Source organism: Balearica regulorum, chromosome 10 (genome assembly GCF_011004875.1).
Source record: "Balearica regulorum gibbericeps isolate bBalReg1 chromosome 10, bBalReg1.pri, whole genome shotgun sequence".
NCBI lineage: Eukaryota > Metazoa > Chordata > Aves > Gruiformes > Gruidae > Balearica > Balearica regulorum.
The window spans coordinates 13,132,245-13,151,875 of record NC_046193.1 but is presented as its reverse complement, the minus strand read 5'-3'; the positions used below and the strand labels follow the sequence as shown (position 1 = coordinate 13,151,875).

The 19,631-nt window shown below is 42.2% G+C and overlaps 1 long non-coding RNA gene across 1 annotated transcript in view; it reads right to left on the bottom strand.

Annotated features, from left to right (window-relative positions):
• The window catches only part of LOC142603154 (uncharacterized), a 136,351-nt gene that overhangs the window by 43,495 nt on the left and 73,225 nt on the right, over positions 1-19,631 (bottom strand). The gene's annotated exons all lie outside the window — the stretch shown is intronic.

Below are 19,631 nucleotides of genomic sequence, written 5' to 3'. Positions count from 1 at the left end.
AGATCTAAATGAGGATAGAGAGCATACTAATTACATTCAGATATTGAATCTAAATCAGGAGGTGCTGCAAACACCAGGGAAGGCAGGGGAAACACAATTCAAAAGGAGTTCATAAACCTAGGGACTAAATGGGAAAACCTGTGAGATCTGCGAGAATACAAACAGAACTGTTTGGGGAAAAGGGAAAAACATGAAAGATACTTTCATAGCAGAATCACTGCCAAATGTTAATGTTAAATGGACTGTAGAAAGTAAATCAGATCAAAGCTTGGAGTAAAATATGGCATTAATGAAAACAACACATGGTTAAAGAAGCTGGAAGTTCCCTTGATCAGAGCAGGATGCATTTCTAGATTCAGTTTACTCCCAGGATGCTACAGGCCAGAAACACAGCCAAAAAAACCAAAGGGTAAGAGGAAAACCAGAAGTGATTTATAAGTATTTATAAGGATAGATATAAAAGACTAAATGTGAGTGGCACAGCCAGATGGATGGGGGAGGACTACAAAGGCTGGCAAGAGCTTGCCTAGAAAACTACCATGGAAGAAAGGAATTTGAAAGAGTTCAGGGGGCTCAGATGGGGAAAAAAATTAAAATAGTGAGTCAAGCTTTGGGGGAAAAAAAAAAAAAAGGTCTAGGGTTACTGTCCAGAAAATGGTGAAGTCTAGAAATTTCTTGGCCTGAAATATATTCCCCAGGGAATTAAAACTGATGCATAATATAAGTCAGAAATGGGACCAAGGACAATAACCACCCCCACCCCCCCAAACATTACTGTACTTTTTGTGCATAAAATTGCTAACTTTTTAAGCGCTAAGGGGTAAATCCTCAGCTGAACTAGACCGCTGCAGCTTCACCAAAGCCTGTGCCAGTTTACACTAGCCAAGGTCTGGCATATCTCTCATAACTCATATGCTGAGTTACAAACTGTAATTTACTCTGCCTCTACCCAGCAGAGTTCCCTTGCCCTTTGTATTTGTTACTCAATACATGTTTTAGGAATACAGGGCTGGAAGGACCCTCTGGATTATCCAATCCTATCTTTTGCTATTACAATGAGCTATACCCACTCCAGCTGACACTGTAAAATGACCTTGGTTGGTTGCTCCCACTGCTCTTTGTAAAAAAGACACCTCTATACCTCATATCAGAGGATCAGAAAAATCTAACTTTATGCCTCCCTCCTTTGCTAACAAGGTTCTCCTCTATATAGTGAAAGAGGGGCAAATGCCTCCTGTGATTACAGCTGATAAATTGGAGGGAAGGTGAATTTTGCTAGAGAACTGAAGATATTACTATACGGCTTCTTCATAATCATTTCCATAGGTGATGCTTTGAACTAGACAATACTCACATGGCCCCAGAATGGCCATGATTGCCAGGACCAGTCATGACAACATTTTCTTTACTTTTTTTCAGAAATTCAACAGTATTGAGTGGCTGGAGATTGCAGACTGAAACCCTCATTCAGATGAAGTCAGCATCAGTTCTGCCATTGGCAATGATTTTGATGCATCTCTGCACGGCTCAAATGTTTGCACCATCTGCCATTGCTCCTCTGCACCAAAAATCCCTCCCACACCTGGGGTTCACACCAGCAAAGGGCTGTCATCTCTCCCCATTTCAGCCTTCCCACGTTATTTCTGAAGGCAAAGATGAACGACCTTTTGCCAGGCCAGAATACCATCCTCCACATTCTGTGGTCCCTAACTTGCCCTGGGTTTGCCAATAGGTTTTTCACAGGGTTAATGATTTTGAGAAGCTCTGAAAAACGTTAGCACAGAGAGAGCAATGCAGAACTAAGTTCATGCCACTGGGAGTCAGAAGCCTCAGGAGACTAGCCTGGCCACAGCTGTCCCAGGAAAAGGGCATTCACCCACTACCGAGATGGAAAAAAAAATAATAAATCAGACCCTGGCTTATGAAAGGTAACTGAAATTTAATTAGAAGAAACATTTTACTTTACATACAAAGAATTGCATGGACCAGTAAAAATCTTTATACGGTGGGGCAGAAGTTGACTGCAGTTAAAACTGGGGAGCAAATTCACCCTTTGACACTGCATTCTACAATGTATGAGGAAATAAAAAATGCTACTGAAAACTATTTTGCCTTTCAGGTATCTTCAATGACCCAGTTTCAATGATATTATCAAAACAGGTATTTCACAAGATACTAGAAATCCAACAGATTTATGGGGAATAATAGTAACAGATTAATTGATATATTTGGAAAAGCAAACAAGCTTTCAAATGAGTCCTTCAACTCTGACACAGAAACCACTAACTGAACACTAAGCAGAGGCTAGGGAAGCCACTCCAAGCTTACATTTATGCTCAGAAATCCACCTTTTCGAAAGGCCTGTATTCATTTTCTTTTGCAGGGTAACTTTCTGCTCATCTCAAGGCCTAAGCAGTGTCACACACTTTCTTCTGCAAAGGCTTCCCTTTCCTCCCTCTTCCAAAAGGGCAAATCATTGCGAAGAATAGAGTTCAGGCTTAGCTGTTCCTGTCTAACAGCCAAACAGGAGAAGGTTACTGTGTTATGACATGTAGATTAGAGAGGAAAACCAGCATCCTTTATCAGGTCGTGCAAGTTACATAGGAAGGAACCGGCTCACGATACTTAATATGCTGCATGGCCATGAATGCCTTGCAAATATTAACTAATCCACACAAACCCCTTGTGAGACAGGTTAATATAAACCATTTATACATATGCAAGCAAACAGCAAGAGTGTCCAGAGCTTGCCTGTGTGCTTTGTTAGTGATTCAGGAACTGAAGTAGTTCAAACATCTTCTAGCGTACTCCAGTCCAGATGTCTTCAGTGTCAGCAGAAAACATGACCAATACCACGTTGAAGGTTCAAGCATGGCCCAACCCTGTCAGACAAGCTGGGACCTAGAATTCAATGGAAATCTGTGGTGGAATTATGGGAGGAGTGCAGTTTTAAAGGATTGGGATGAGAAACTAAGAAAAAGGTAGGCCATTTCAGCTCAGCTTTGGAAATTTTGGGGTTGGTCCAGGTGTGACTCAGTAACATTTGGGTGCGTGACATTCACATTCACACAGACACCAAAACAAATTCTCCATTCTCACCACCAAGACTGACAGGCTAAAAGGCATTTTCCCATGAAAGGCATGTCCTCCTTGTATGCCTAATCCAGGAATTTAATACAGCACTTCAATAACTAAATTTACACCCTTATGTTCTGTCTCCTCAGCTTTATTTAAATTTCCCTGATTGCTAAGGAATGAATTCCACTCCTTATTTAAACTAGCGAACACAGAGAAATGTCTCTTCTCTTCCTTTTTGACAGAAAAGGCTTTCATTGGCAGCAAGAACCTGGCCAGATTTATCCTATTTTCCTGCCTGAACTATGAGACTGAGGGACAATGACAAGAGAAGAAGTTTGGCCTCCCACCCAGTCTCCTGTGGCTAGGAGTGAAGTGGGGCAGCTGTGACAGTGGGGATGGTCCAGTGCAGCAGCACTAAGGGAGTCCTCAGCCAGCTGAGATAAAACCAAAAAATTGACCTATACTTGACTTTCAACTGACAATTCAAATACTTTAAAAGAATTTACCTTGCTCAAAGCAAGGGAGGTACATCTAGCAATTTGGTATGGGGATGGGATCCAGGATTCCCAGGGTCTGTTCGCAGCCTTGCCATTGGCCTCCTGCATAACTGCAGGCTAGCAATCATTCAACATCTTTTCCCTCAGTTTAGTCTTCTTTATAGGGTGCTATAGTACTTAAATGCAGGACTTCATGTAATGAATTGTAGGAACATATCCTCTGTGGGGTGCAAGGAACCAGCTTGCTGCTTTGACATCATAGGCTGAATAGTGACTGAATTGCTCCATGCCTTGGTTTTCCACTGACACAAAGAGAATATTCACATGCTTTGAGATCTTGGATGGAAGAGAGATGCAAACACAAAAGTGCTGCTCTTCTATTGAGAGAGAGTAACAGGTTAAATTCTACCCTTTGGTTCCCCACTCCATTGGGACTGGCATGAAAACATAAAGATGACAGGCTGGGCCCCATTCTATTAAGATTCAAATTTAGCAAGGAACTGGAAAATTACCAGGAGCCTAATGTCTAACCTCTGCCTCAAAAGCAAATATGCATAATTCTTGTCCCATAGCTAAATTTGAGTGAATTATCAAATGCCAGGCCAATAAAAGAACTGTCCAACACAAACCTTATCTGCCCTAGAAGCACGTATCTGCTTACAATATCCTTTGTTAATTAAACAAAACAGACTCATTGTTGCTAAGAAGTTAATATTGTTTAAGATTCACTGGCTAACACACTGAACACTTTCCTGAGTTCCCCCAAACACATTCCTTTTCTATTCTCTTAGTTTCTTCCCCCTCTTTTTTTTCTTCTTTCCTTCTGACTCAGCTAAGGCTGAAGTTTTCTTTAGGTGAACTTGCTTGCAAGGCGATATGAACTCTGAGGCAGGCAAACATTTCAATTGATGCAGTGAAGGGTAAATAGCTGTTCAGATCAGAGCAAATAATTAATTTGAAGAGCAGAATATAACTAAAGTAATTCCTCAAGCATTAACCAGGAACTTATTTGCTCTGTCTCCTACCAGCTTGCCTATTTCCCTAACCTGCTCGTAGCCCTTTAAACCTGTGTTGCCAGTGCCCAAAATTCCTTCGTCCAAACAGTGAGTTACTGTGGAATAAAACCCAACCATAGTGTTCCAATGCCCCTATGAATAAACACAGTGCAATGTTTTTTGTGATGTGTTTTTTAATTCGATCATCTTTTCTAGTGCTGGGACAATACACGACACCAATATCCACATAGAAATGAAAATAAAAAGAAACACTTCATTACCAGAGCAGTATCAGTCAAGATGCCAGATGTAAAACATGTCCCTGGCAGAAGGATATCACTACGCCACAGGAGCAGAGTGCTGCTAATGTCCATCTGGTGATATCAAAGCTGTACTTTGTATCAATCTGCTAAAACCATCCTATTGTCTTCCTACATTTCTCTGCCCTGCAGCATTATAAGGCCTACCATTAAAAATACACTTTTGTCAGGATAATTCCACCCGCCTTGTAGGTGTCTGCCAACAGAACTCTGCCCACCTGAGAGTTACCACTTCACGTCTCTGACTGATGTAGTGCATACACCAGCAGAAATCCAGAGAGGCAACTGGTTTGTAAGCTGTGATAGCCCTCCAGGATCCTTGGCTGCAGCTGTCTTGCAGAAAGCTGTGCAGGGTAAATCAGGTCAAGGCAAATTCCATGCCACTGTAACTAGACATCCTGAGCACCTCTACACGAGGCTGCAGCACAGGCAGGCACACATATGCTGAAGGTACGTGGGTGAGACATCCTTACAAAGCCCAAGAACATCTTTCTGCTTTCACAACGACAGCATTGGTAAGAGTCACTTTTTACAGCACATGCTTCCCTATCGGGGTAAATATCTCAAATATTAGGCTTTCACTCACTACCAATTTTTCTAGCTTAAGGTTTGATGAAAAACATTTTTGGCAGTCTGAAAAATGAAGCCTTTCATTTTACACACAAAACAGGCAAAGAATTAGAGGCAGCAGTGGAGGTTGCATGACCAAGGCATCAGTCTGAGAGTCCAGGGCAGACCTTTAACTGGTTTAATTCCAACAGACTGGCAGCAAGTCAACCCTTAAGCCATGAGCAGTCCTTATAACCATACAAACAGCAAACTCCTCTTCAGCAAGCGCAACGGGACCGAAATCCAACTAAAACTTGTGGCCGCTGCACAAATTCACTCTGCTGGCATCAAGCAGGCCTTGTTACGAGGATAATGTTCAGACCTAAATGTATAACACAGCCAAGAAATGACAGCTAAGCAGGCTGTCTCTCTGCACTGAATGCATTTGACACCATTTGCTAACTCTTCAAGGCAGAAAGGTATGAGATGTGCCCCAGCATAGTAGAAATGACTGTCAAAATTAAAATATGATCATCGAATATGTTGACTGAGTTTGTCTTGCAAAGGAACTTTAAAGTCTGGCTGTGTGGGTGCTCCTGAAATAGCATTTTATTTCCCAGAGATTTACAAAAAACTGCAATAAAGTAGTCAGTGAAGATGCATTGTTGCCCTATACTGGGCAGAATTAGAGTCTTTCATTGCATGTCATCCACCACTAAAGGTAAAAAAGCTCATGGTGACTCATCCTGGCTGAAGTGGAAGGGATCTGTGGTTTCAGAGCACGAGGAATTCATCTGCTGTACAGTTCTGTCCACTGTGAAATCACACATGGCTATGATATACAGCACAGACCAATGTGATGCTCCCACATGACCCAGAATTTTTTGAAGTGTATCAACACTGAGAAAGTCTCAATTCAAGTGTGAATTTAAGAGCTAGATGGAAGAACACGTTCCTTTTCAAACCAAGGAAGATCAGTCGACAAAATCAGATGAAATGAAACATTAAGTGGAACAGTTCCAAGCACAAGAAAAGTGATGCCAACATCAAAAAGAGTATCTCATCTCAGAAATATCCCCCTACCCCTCCACAGTTAGATACAATCACAGAACAGAACATAACTAAAAAGACTGAAATCCATTTCGGGAATTAAAAAAAAAAAAAAAAAAAAAAGAGAGAGAGAGAACAGCGCCCTAGATCTAAATTGAGGAAGGACTATTCCCTCCTGCCTTTAACACATTTCATAATCTGTATTCCTGATCAATTGGGATATCTTTGTTCAAAGCTGCAGAGCACTCTCACTCTCTGGAACTGGAAACCAAGATAAACCTCCCAGGAATTAAAGACTGTCACAAGCCTCCCACTTGCTGAACCAAAACACCACTCTTCCAGCAGCTTTCACAGCCATAAGCACAAAGTATTATAGAAATACACATCACATGCACACATCTGGAAGCTTACAGTGACAGGACACTTCATGGTGCAGACAACCCATCCCTGCAAGGAACACAAAGGGACACTGGGTGGCACATGCCAGATGGACATCACTGAGAGGCACAGCGGTACATTGGTGCTTGGGGCAGAGGGAATAGGCAAGCAGGATCAGATAGGAGGTTTCCAGCTCCCAGGCCAGGGTGGTACGTACCTCTGTGAACCACCCCCAAACCCAGACTGGGGTTTTCCTTTACAAATCCCTTCCTGCCTGCCTTCATCTTATGCCGCATTCATCCACCTCTGCTCTGCATGCAGGTTCATCTGCCATGGACCCTTCTGCGCACATCTAGTCTAGCTTTATGGATAGCCCCTATAAGTTTCCCCTTTCATCCACTTCAGCTTATATAAGCTCCTACCTACCTACTATTTTAGATTATACATAGCAACATGATCAGGAAAACAGAAACAACGAGTTTTGGGATGGTTTCCCTCCCTCCCCTTTTTGTTTGGTTTTCTGGAACTACTTCATCCCAAACATTTGTAAATAGTGCCTGGAGTTACATTGCAAGTTCCAGCAGTAAACACTAAGCTAGCTAATATATATATAGAAGGATTCCTGTTCTTCCAGTGTATCCAGGCAACCTTGCAATACAAAGTTAAAGAACAGCTATTTGTTCAAAAAGTGTTTTCACAGCTATTTCCTCTTCCCCCTTCCCCCCCCCCTTGACTTTTTCCACTAGACATTATTTGTATTTATCATCTGGAGATTCTGTTCCCTTTTTCCTTTTTAAAAACCTTTATAACAGTTCATTTTAAGAGCAGCAAAGCGCAGACATTTAGTTTATAATAGAGTTTGATTTAGTTCATGAAGACTGAAAGAAAAAGAGCAAGAGTTTCACAGGAGTACCTGAATATAACTCCTCTGTAACATGCAGTGGTAACTCTGGAAACCAGATCATTTCCAAATGCTAAGGAAATCTTAGAACACTATAGGAGACAAAAACATTTACACAAACACTAAAGCAAGCTGCAAAGGTGTTTTGCTATACCCTACCTAATACTAGTTGAAGTTTTCAGAATAAAACAAGTTACCTCAGAGAACATAGGTCTGGCTGAACTAAAATTTATCCAAAGGAAAATATCAATTTTTATTAAATTTTCCAATTGAGAGTGCTTTGGAGTAAAGCCAACATCTCAATAGGAAGTGTTTTTCATTTCAAAATGTCAATTCAAAATGAAAACTGTTACTTTGACATATTGGCCACCTTTATTTTGCTAGGCAACGTTGATATATTTTATGTTGACATTTCTTATTTGAAAACCTCTTCAGAATACTTTTCTGCTATACAGTTCAAATTTTCAACTTTTGCTTCCTATTCTTATTAGAAATCATTTTTCCTACTATTAAAGATTTCTGCTGGGCTAAAGAAGTCTCTTTGCTGAATGTTCCCTGCTCTCAGTGCCGTTCTTTTGTCATGAAGTGCTCTACAGTACGCAGTTGAATTTTTTATCTGAATAACAGTCAATTATATACTGCTCATTTAAAAAAAAAAAATAAAAATTATTGTTTTCAGCCTTTGGGGTGAGGGTAGAGGGAAAGAGAAATAAGGAAAAAACTCCGAAGATGCAATGACAGATTTTGGCAATAGCATTCTCGTGCCATTTTTTGCGAAGCAGCTGTAGTGTTTTCCAGCTATTTTCATGTGTCCACCAAGCTAAACAGTGGGTGACTCCAAAGTTATGAAACTAACTCTTACTTCCTCTACAGAAGCAAAAACTACTTCCTAAATGATAGTTTTTGCCTTTACAGAATCTGCAGATCTGGGGTCATGTAGATGAACTAGGAAAACCAGCCTGTGACAAGAGGAAGAGCTGGAAATTAATTTGCCACATTTATTAATTACGGAGTAGTTTACACACCTCAAGTGTCCAGAATGAACTCCCATTGCCTTTTCCAGGCAACTCAGCTTCCAGCAAAGCGTCTTTTTCAGAGTGCTTTGTTCCTCAATTTACCAAAAAGGAAGCAATGGGTGCAAGGGCAGATGCTGATATAGTAAATGCACAGACTCCTATTGGGCAAGCTGCTTTTCCTGAAGTTGTTTATGCTGAGAGCTGACTTCGAGAAGCTGAGTTCAGCACAGGAATATAGTTTATGGTTTGGCCTCAGAGTTGCTGTGTAATTTGTCTTCCAAGTCCTGGTGTTCAGAGGAAACTATCTTCACAGCCACAGCATTTTTCCTCACCTCAGTACTAAATTTTGGCTTGTTCTTGAACAGGTGAAGATCTTAGATGATTACTTACTGCTTGAGCCTGTCAGGTGATATCTAAGAACAAAGGCAGCAAGTAAGCCAAGCTACACATTTCTTCTCATTTTGAATAATTCCTCAATTTTAACAGCTTCACTAAAGAATATGGCAGATACCATTAAGATTGATGGGACTGGTGAAACAAAACTGTTAATCAGTGATTTTCATTTGTCAGTGGTACATCTTAAAACTTAACCACTAGGCCTTTGATGCTACATTATAACTACCTAGTTCCAATGATAACACAAGGACAACATCTCTAATTTCTTAAGTTCAGTTGTGAAGTACCAGGCAAACAAAACAGTGGTACAGCTAATAACGATAAAAGAAAGATGCTGTTACAACATGTCAATTTTCAGGGCCATGCTTACAGCAATAATAAAAATGCTAAAAACCAATAAGAACAACCATAATCATGCATAGATCCCATTTTCCCATTATTTCCCAATAAATAAAAAGAACATAACCTGTATAAAGGAAAATATTTCTAACAAGTAACTTTCCAAAAGTCTCTGAAAGATGTTGATGGCTGTTCAGCCACTGCAACATATTTCCTATTTCACTGCTCCCATACATCAAGGGAAACAGTGGTTAAAAGGAACAATGTTCTCATGGTTATAAAACAGGACTGAACCAGAAAGTCAACAACCCTGTTCATGCTTCCAGTGCAACTTCTACATAGTACTTTCTCTTTGTTTTGATTTCTCTTTTTTTCTTTTAAACAGAAATACTCATATCAAACAAACTAGCCAGCATGGAAGGAAAACAGTTCAAAAGGTGTTTTTAAATCACTTTTCCATCTCATCTGGACAGCGTGACAGAAATTCATAGTATTACTTGCAGCAACAAGGCTGGGTAAGTACAAACTGCCTTGTGTGCTCCCAGGCACGTAAGGATAGCAAGGAACACTAGTTTTGCTGGTGATGAGCTTTTGTCTTGATAGGATCAGGGCTGAAATGTTTGCTACCTTCCTTCTAATGTAAAGTAGTTGTTCAAGCTTTGGGCACACACAAACATCACCTCCCTTAAGCTTTGTGTAAACAAATGCCTTGGCAGGAGCTCACATTTCTGGATTACCTCTGCACATAAATATGACTTCATTTCCTTAAAAGCAAAAAGCAGCTAGATAGGGGTTGGAGCTTGTTTGGTGATTAACTTTGCCTTCCCCCCCCCCCGCCTCACCTCCAAAAAGTTGCATATAAACAGAAAAATAATTCAGACACACAGCCAAAATAGCTTGGAGGGGCAAATTTTCCAAAAGGAAATGGAGATTCATCACCAAAGAAAGTTGTGGTTCTGTTGTGGGACAGGGCAGTGTGTTATGATGCTCTTCCAATTACCTGAACTCAGCAAGTACTCCTGTCCTACACCCCCAGAGGTTACACTGCATCACCCAGATGGGCAAGGGAGGGCAGAGACACCCTATAGCTATGGGTATCATTCCTTCTTTCCCCACAGGCAGGCACTTCAGTACCCAAAAGCCTTTCCCAGCAGAGGTGCCTGGTACTACTCTGGAGCCAAGCGTCTTTCCATTCTCCAACACTCCTTTTCACAGACAGCCTGGCCTGGTTTCTGAAAATAGGATCTGGTCCTCAAGCAAGGGCTTATTCCAAAGTCCCATGAAATAATGGATGACCTTTAATTGTTTTGGGCCATATCTACCACAGAAGGCCAACTAGAAACAAAAATCCTGAAGACATGGAAAAGCCCTGCATCTGGCAAGAGTGAAAGGGAGGGAAAGGTGATCTAGAGCTTTTGGCAGAGGGACTGACTCCTTCTCCACTCTGATTTTTACAGCTGTTGCTGTTAAATGCTCCTAGGAGGGTGTCAGCTTGGTAGGTTCACCAAGCAACAACAAGTTTTCCCAGTCATGGAAAAACAACTGCTGCTATTGTAGGATGATGTTGAAATCAAAGCCCTCCAACTCCTGAAAGTCAAGAGTAAAATCCACAGACCACTTGTAAATCAAGGAGACAAACCCAAGAGGCAACCACTTAAAACAGACGGACCAGATCCGCAGTGTGACTTGGATACCACCATGTCAATTTATACCATGTGAGGGATCCATCCTGCACATTTTAAAGCAGCAAACTTTGACTAGATTAGGCTGGCCTTAATCACAAAAACGTTCTCTTTAGGGAATGGCTGTCACCCAAAAAAGAATTAACAGAACACAGGCATTGTTAGCAGGAGAATAGAGGCCAAATACTTTTCTGGCCAACCCGTGTGGAAGGGTTGTGAGGTCAAAAGCGAGAAAGAAGCTTCCTTGCTAGGTCTACCGGTACACCAGCAGGACTCCAATAGGTTGGAGAGCTACTTTTCCCGCAAACAGGACTGCATATGCTCCTTCAAAATACCTACTTGGCAGACAGAAGAAGACTTGGAGAGGAAGCAAGAGAGATTCAGAGACTTGAAACTCAGACTAGGCACTGTCTTCACACACAGCCAGCAATCTGGAACTAACTTATCTGCTAGGAAAATGTAATTGCTGTCATCAGCAATCCTCATTATACACTTCAACTGCCCCAAACTACCACGTAATTACATATTCCTTCCTTCCACATACCAAGTGGCTAGCAGGTGCGCACCCGCTCAGCTTTCCCTATGTGAGATAACAGCATGATTCCCCCAACAGCAATCACTCTCGTTCCACCAAATCTTGTCTCCAGGATTCTCAGGTGTACATAATATATATCCTCAACGGCGACGTAAGCCTTTCCACCCTCCTCCATTAAAAAACCATGTAGGATCCAGCAATATGGTTTGAGAGAGACAAGGCAAACATGCAAGACAAATAGACACATCTTGCCAACTGCAGAGCATTCTGGATCAAGACATGAGATTCATCCAAGGCATAACTGTTGCCTTCATTTGGATTATGCAAAGAATAGATTTAGCCTAGAGACCAAATTGATCCATCCAGATATAAGCTGATAGCAGTAATTAGAGCTAGTATGAACTACTGCAACTGCTGGCATCTCTCTCTCTCTCCTTGGTTCTTTGCTGCCCAGCAGTCTAGTTCAGTTCATCACTGTATTAAATAAGGAAGCTTCAATTCTTAGCAAAAGTTTATCCTGCCCAAAATATCACATTCCAACCCTGTGGCAAACCTGGAAACAGTCTAGAAATAGGCAATGTAAATGTGAGACAGATTCCTACACACATGAAGGCAAGGCCTACACAGCTCAAGGTGAAGATAAGTCAACAGGGGACGTGACAGAACTATACAGACTAGACAATAACATAGGGAAAGCTGGCAATGTCATGTACCCACGGGGGAAGCAAGAGCAATGAAAGTCTTTACTTATACCACAAGCATTTAGCTGGAGTCAAAAAATAAAATTATCTTCCTCTTCTCCAAAACCACGACTTGGACACATGGATATTATTTCAGAAACAAGAAATAGCTGTTGGAAAAAGTTAGAAAGGGTCATAAGTTTGGGTACTTTAGACCCTATAAGAACTTGAATTAGAAAGAAAATTCCACCTTTAGGCTGGTTGTTCTAATATCATCTACAGGATTTCTTGGGGATGTCTCAAAAAATTTGTGCTTTGGAAAAGGGATGCTGGTCTTCTGGTCACTAGCTTGTCTTGTTTAGGACTTTCTGTGGTACACCACCATGCTTCATTGGTTGGGTGTAGAGGAAAGGTGGGTCCAGAAGTTCAATAAAATCTGCAGTTAGAGCATCCGGAAATTCAGGCATATTCTGACCTGGAGACTGATTGAAGCACACTTTAACCCAAGTCCTAATGGGGGGGGGGGGGGGGGAGCGGGCAGGGAAGAGAAGCCTACTGACTTTTATGGGCTTTGAATCAAGCCCTTTTTGCAACTGTCTCAACTAGTTTTCCATCTCATTCAACAGTACTCTATTGCATTGTGTAGTTACATTTCAGCTCTGAGAACTGCTATTTATCACACTCCTTAAGTAGTTTTCAAAATGTTCCAGATTTTGGCAATCAGAAGTCCTTCCTGCGATGAGGCCTGGAATTTATTCTGCTCCTTGTTAAAACCCTAAACCAGTTCTTCTGGTATCTTAAAAGATGAAGGACCACCTCGGTGCTTCTTATCAGCTGTATGGGGTTATTTTAGCCATCACAGAAGAAAATTCAAGACAATGACTTCAAGAACCACAGTACCTATAAAAACACTGCTTATTAACTTGTAACTTTAGTCTTTGTTCTCAATCTGCCTGTTGCAAGTGCTGGCCTGCCTGAAAACCAGACCTAGTCCAAGGATCCCCAAACCATACCATTTCCAGGAGGGGAAAACAAACAAACAGACAACATTTGGAGAATTCTAAAACACTAACATTTTTAAAAGAAAAAGGGAACAGGTGAGGCAAGCCTACTGACTGGAAGATTAAAAAAAAACAGGTCATACATTGACTCGGTTGTCTCATTTGACATGCACTGTAACACAAAAGGAATGGTTAAGTTCAAGTTGGAACAAATTTCCTCTGCAACACCTTCCCTTCAGGAGGGAGGTGAGCTGCCACCTGATCAGCCCCCACAACAATGCTGTCTCCCAGAGAGCAGCTGGCATGCTGAGGCCTGGTACACTCCTTACACACGTAGGGGTAGTAGTGCACATCGGAAGTGAAGCACCTAGTATGCACTTGCCAGCAGCAGCCAGTTGAGAAGCGACATCCAGGAAGACCTCACCACAAGGCCTTTGGTGCTTTTGCCTTCCTCAGCCCACAGAGCCAGTAGTCACTGGCAGACCAAGGGTGTGCTCCAGATACTTCCAGATGGAAGCCATCAACAGCAAGTAGGCCAAACAGGAGCCCCAGGGCCTTTTGTTTGTGTAAGCCCTCCAGGAACAACATTAAGGGGTGGCCTGGCCATGCATTTGTGGTCTCCTGATAGGTAGGCTGCACCTCTGACCACAAGCACTTCCAAAGAAAGGCTCCGCGTTATCAACTGGCTCAAATTGCGTATACTGAGGAACAGGGTCCTTTGTCCTCTCAGCATTGTCATTTTTCAGGCAGGCATGAAGCCTTCTTAATCCATGGAGAACTTCTCATTTGGGTCAGTCAACTTAGTAGTTTGCATTAGCAGTATCGAGCTGTCTGTCAGCATTATGTCCACAGGATATTTAGATAGCACTGACATGAAGTGACTTATGGCAGGTTTCAGATGAAGAGGATATTTCTGAACACTGCAACTTCTGTTTCCAAAACATTTTTGGCTTAAGTGGTAAAGCTCTCTTGAAAATACTGTTTATGCTGGTGTTGTATAAACACATCACAATGCTACTCTCTAGCAACAGCAGAGGCCAAAGATCCTACTATCATTTGGAAGGTGCATCTACTCTGTTTTATTAATATTGATCAAGTACATATCAAGGTTTTCAAAACATCTTCAGTAATTTAGGACCAGAGTTCATGAGGAACCCATCATCTCCTTATGACTAAGTAAGGAAGGTACTTTGAAGAGATACTTAGAAGAGATCCATTTCTAGCAGGACTCCACAGTTCTGTGCTCATCACCCTGGGATTCCTTTCTCTGCTTAACAAACAAGAGCATGCAGAGGACATCTGCCTAACTCATGTTGCACACACACTGCAGGAATAAAATACAGGTGTTTGGAAAGCTTAGCTTCTACTCTAGGAGAGCCACATCACCTGATGTGGTTAATTGGATGTGCAATTTCTTTCTGGGGGAGGGCCAAGAGGTCCCAAGGCCTTATACTTTATCAGTACTGTACCTGCAACAGCTGAAATTCAACTTGCCTGGCACCTTTCAATACACATAAGCCACCAAACCCATCTTTTTTCACTTCCTGCTGACCACTGTAGAACCTGGAAGGCCATGCATGGGTCTCTGCATACATGGGCATGTGTGTGAGTCCACATGTGAGTGTGTGTTTGCGTGTGCACACACATCTGTGTGACCAATGCCCTCTAGAGGGAATCAGTGCCCCAGCAAGACAGCAGCTCTGAAGCCAAGGGTGCCAGAACTGAGTACTGCTAGCCACAGCTGCTGAGACCCACTCATCACTGATGTTCTCAGATAAAAGCCTATTGAAAAAGGTATTCCATGGGAAAAAAAAGTTACAAGTAGATCGAGGCTAAAAAAAATAATCTAGGAAATGCCATTCTCTGGCAATTACTAAGGGCCCCCCTGGAGCATATTTGACAGAGTTGACTGCATGGTGTACAAGTTTCCTCCCCAAACACCATGCTGAACAGTGGGACCAGGGAGGCAGAAAAGATGAATTGGAAGCTAATCCTCACTTAATGCGGCCTTTGCAACAAAGGGCTGGTTTAAGAGCATCAGTTCCCTTAAGGTTCTTTCCTACCAGCAGAGCATCTTTAAAGAAGCTGGTCCACCACTAAGGACATGTCTGCATTTGGGGCAACATGTATCAGATAGCCAGAGAGATGGGGAAACAACAAGTGGAACTTAAGTGAACTCGTTTCCTTTACCAATGGACCCTTCCAGCCAGGTCAGAGCAGGCACACTGGTAAAAAAAAAAAAAAAAAAAAAAAAAAAAAAAAAAAAAAAAAAAAAGAGATAAATGCTTTTGGTGTTGCTATCCTTCTCTGCCAATCCAATGCATACACACAACATACCTATCTTCAGGTATCTCTGAACAGTAGTTAAAGAGAGGGAGCCTTTATCTGATTTGACCTTTCTGAATGTGTCCGCATAGGCAACTTTCTCTCTAAATGCAACCTTGATCTAACCTTTCTATATACGACTTTGATCTATAGACCCTGACACGAACACAGCTTTCATCAGGGAGCTGTCATTTTGGAGGAAGAACCTAATGGAATGAGTATATTTATATCTCAAACACTTTGTAAAGCTGTTACATACAGTACAGTCTATTCTCTTCCATTGCATATGTATAAATAGTCTCCTCCTCATCTAGGGGTCAGTTGAGTTTGTATCTCGGTGCCTGCTCCAAACTCAGAAGTTCACTCAGCATGTCTGCTTGTGCCTATCAACTGCTCTAGGTACATGAGTTTCTGCTGTCACAAATGCTTTAAATCCGGACACCGCAGATCCAAGGATACACCGAGGCTCCTTCAAAACCTAAAAAGCAGGTGCTTGCCTGCAAATCCCACCTGTAAAACCTCATATGCCAGAGACTGCAAAAACATCCTGAGTTGGGCCTGCCACAAAAACCCCAGCTAGGGGGACAACAGTCAGAGCACTGACTGGCTTCTGGTCCTATTTCAGCCAGTAATTTTGTGGCCAAGAGCATACTACAGGATGTGGGAAAGCAGAATTCATCCCTGAGCTTCCCAGTTTAAGGCCACGGCTTGATTCCAGCTTTCCAGTGTCTGTGCATATACTTGGCATAGTACAGCCTAGGTCCCACTGCAAACCCAGCCCTTTTGGTACCAACCAACAGAAAACACTGAAGTATTTTCCTTGACCTTCTAGTCTGTTCTATTTATGGCTGCCAACACAGGACCCTTTTTATTTAGCGCACACTTTACTAGCTCCTAAAGACCAGTATCCCTGCTGAGGTAGAATCTATAGTCCTGCAAGCTGAGAGAGATTCAAGAGTCTAATGCACTCAAAAGACCTTTATTTTATTAGGTAAGACAAAAGGGTTCCTTGCTGGTAGACATCGCACTCACCCCAGCCTTTTGCTGAGATTGAGAAAAGCTGTACCAAGGAGCTGGTCCAAGGGCGATACTAGCTTAGAAATGAAGGAACCTCTATTGGCTCCTGCAGTGTTTATCCTTCCTCTAAACCCTGAGCAGTATTTATCTGCTCTCCAATGCTTTGTGCATTCTGGCTTTAAATGCCTCGAGCATTGAAGCTCCTTGACTTTAGACAGACCAAGAAGCCAGCAATTAGAAAATACTTTGCCAAAAGCCAGCTTACATATTGTTTTTGCCTCATTTTTACCATCTTGCTGCTCTTTTTCAACTTGTTTATCCCTCAAGGATTTATTTTTTTTATGCTTTCTTTTTTCCCATCAGCGTAGGACTTGGTTTCCCAATGACTACTGGACCTTAGCTTAGCATTTGGGAAACTTAACAGAAAAATCACCCAATAATGTTTTACAGTTATCAGTAAAAACTTCTAATGCTTAATTTTAGTCACTCTTCAAAAAAAGTGCAAAAAAATGATCTTTCCAAACCTCTGGCCAAGTCTGCTGGCCAGATTTATTTACACATGATCCCAAAATCCTGAAATCATAATAGTTCCAGGAAAAGAGAAAAAAGGAAAATAAATGCACTTTATGGGATCTTCAGTTGCTTAAGTCCACATCTATTTCTGCTCGATATCCAAAGCCAGTTTCAGCTCCCTGACCACCATCATTCTCCGTTTATTAGACTTGTTTATGTAATTTCTAAAAATAGAGAGGAATTATATTTTTGTTACATTAGAACATGAGTTTTTCTTAAAGACTGGGATGTTAAGGAAAGAAGCCACTAGGGGAAAAGGCAGGAAAAGTTAAGAACATTTCCTTCAGCCAGCTTCTAAAACACACTGTGCATTTCCTCTCCGCATGAGGTGGAGAACAGTTTTGGAAAACGGTTGTTTCTCACACGCTTTCATCTCGTGGCTGGTTTCAGAGACAAGTATTCACAGCTGCATGAAACAAAGTGAGAATTTGCTATTTGCAATTATTATTCTTTTCTTGATCTATAAGAAACTGGAGTGCTTACATATGGCTCCTTTTGTCCTTTCAGTCCCATTCCTGTCACCATCCTGCTGGCTTTGTGCTGGGCTGCCCATGTCTCACCCGCAGGACTTGCCCCCCGCCCCCAGATACAAAGCTGGCAGGCAAACACATCCCTACCATTTGCTCTTGCAGAGGGGTTCTGAAGAGTTTGTAGTTATAGCCAAGTCATCCTACTCTCTTCAGCTCAGTCAGCTACATGGATGCTATTAGCAGCTCAGAATCTACAGCACTAAGAACCATTGGTACCAAAGTTGCTTCCCTTTTCCCCTGGGAAGTGTTGCTGGACACAACAGACTACCTGTAATCATGTTTGCTTTAAATCTAAGCAGAACCAAACATTTCACACATGATTTCCTACCAAGATACTCTGTATTTAGGAACGTACATGGCAGTTTCCCTCCTGAGGATTTTTAAGAGCTTTGAAAACATAATTAAGCTTCATCATTCCAGAAGCTGGTAAATGTTGGAACATTTTTTCCTCAAGATGTGCAAGCTGAGGTTCATCAACTGGTTCAGGATTATACATTTCCATGGCACAGGTGAGAAAACCCCCAAGACTGAGTGTAGAGCCTCATTTCTGCTGCCTGTGAACCATAAGGCACTTATGAACAGCCCCACTTTTCTCCCTGCCTCTCTCCCAGCAGGGCTCAGTGAAAAATATCATCTTATCTTTCCTGGCCTTGTCTCTCTCGCATCTGTAGACACCACAAATTACACCTATCAACCCTTGGAAATACAAGTTACTCCTATTTCAGGAACATGTTCTTTTCCTGATGACTGTTCACGTGGGGCTGTCAGTGATGTCCCCTGCTGTGTATTATGTGCAGATGGGAGGTTTGGCCACGTCAGACACCAGCTGCCACATCCTGACTCCTTGCTCATGCAGAACAGGTCCTTGCCGTTGCACCAAGGGAAGGCAAGGCACTAAACAGTGTTCGCAAGACTATCCAAATTTGGCCCTGAATGAGTTCCAAAGGAGGAAGACCTGAACATGAATTAATCAATCTCAAGGAAAACTCTTGTGTTAAACTTAGCTATGCTTCCCATAATAAACATGAACTCTCAGGTCCTCCGGCAGGTCAGATCAGGTATCCATATAATGGCAACAGGTGGCACTACGATGAATTACCTTGCTCCTTAAACACACATCTCCCACTAAAACTACACCACCTTATGCAACACTAGGACAGAATTAGCATCCCAGCACCGTGTTCTGAACGTGGTACTTACAGACAGGAGGGGTAAAAAACCATCACTAACCCTAGGCAAAATTCCCACGCCTCATTTGCTCCACAGATCACTGTTCTGTATAACACCAGCCTTCACGCTCTTCATGCTATTCCCACCCAGGAGCCCTGCAGGCTGTGTGATGAAAGCACAGAACTGTACTGGGGGAAACAGCCTGACTTACTCTGGCGTACAATACCTTCTTCTTCCCATCTGGGTAGTTTATCCTATCTTCCACCTAAAGCACCTCCAGGACCCTACAAGTGAACACAGGCAATAGAATAAGGGTACCTGTCACGAAATATGCAGGCACTGCATTTACCAGGTGGGATGTGAACAACCACCAGACAACACTAGAGACCTTTATTTGTCTTTTGGAGAAGTACCTTCTGAGTGCCAGCAGAAGGGCACGTAGTTGATCTAAGTTTGCCAGGTCAGTTTTTAGCACAAGCTGCTCCCATTTGCCTCCTCCTCTCCCGTTCAGTGCGTCTTCCCTTCCTGGCATGCAGCAGTCGTGAGAGGAAAGTTACTGTGCCCAGGACGGGCTTGGCACTGCACTAATGTACATTGAC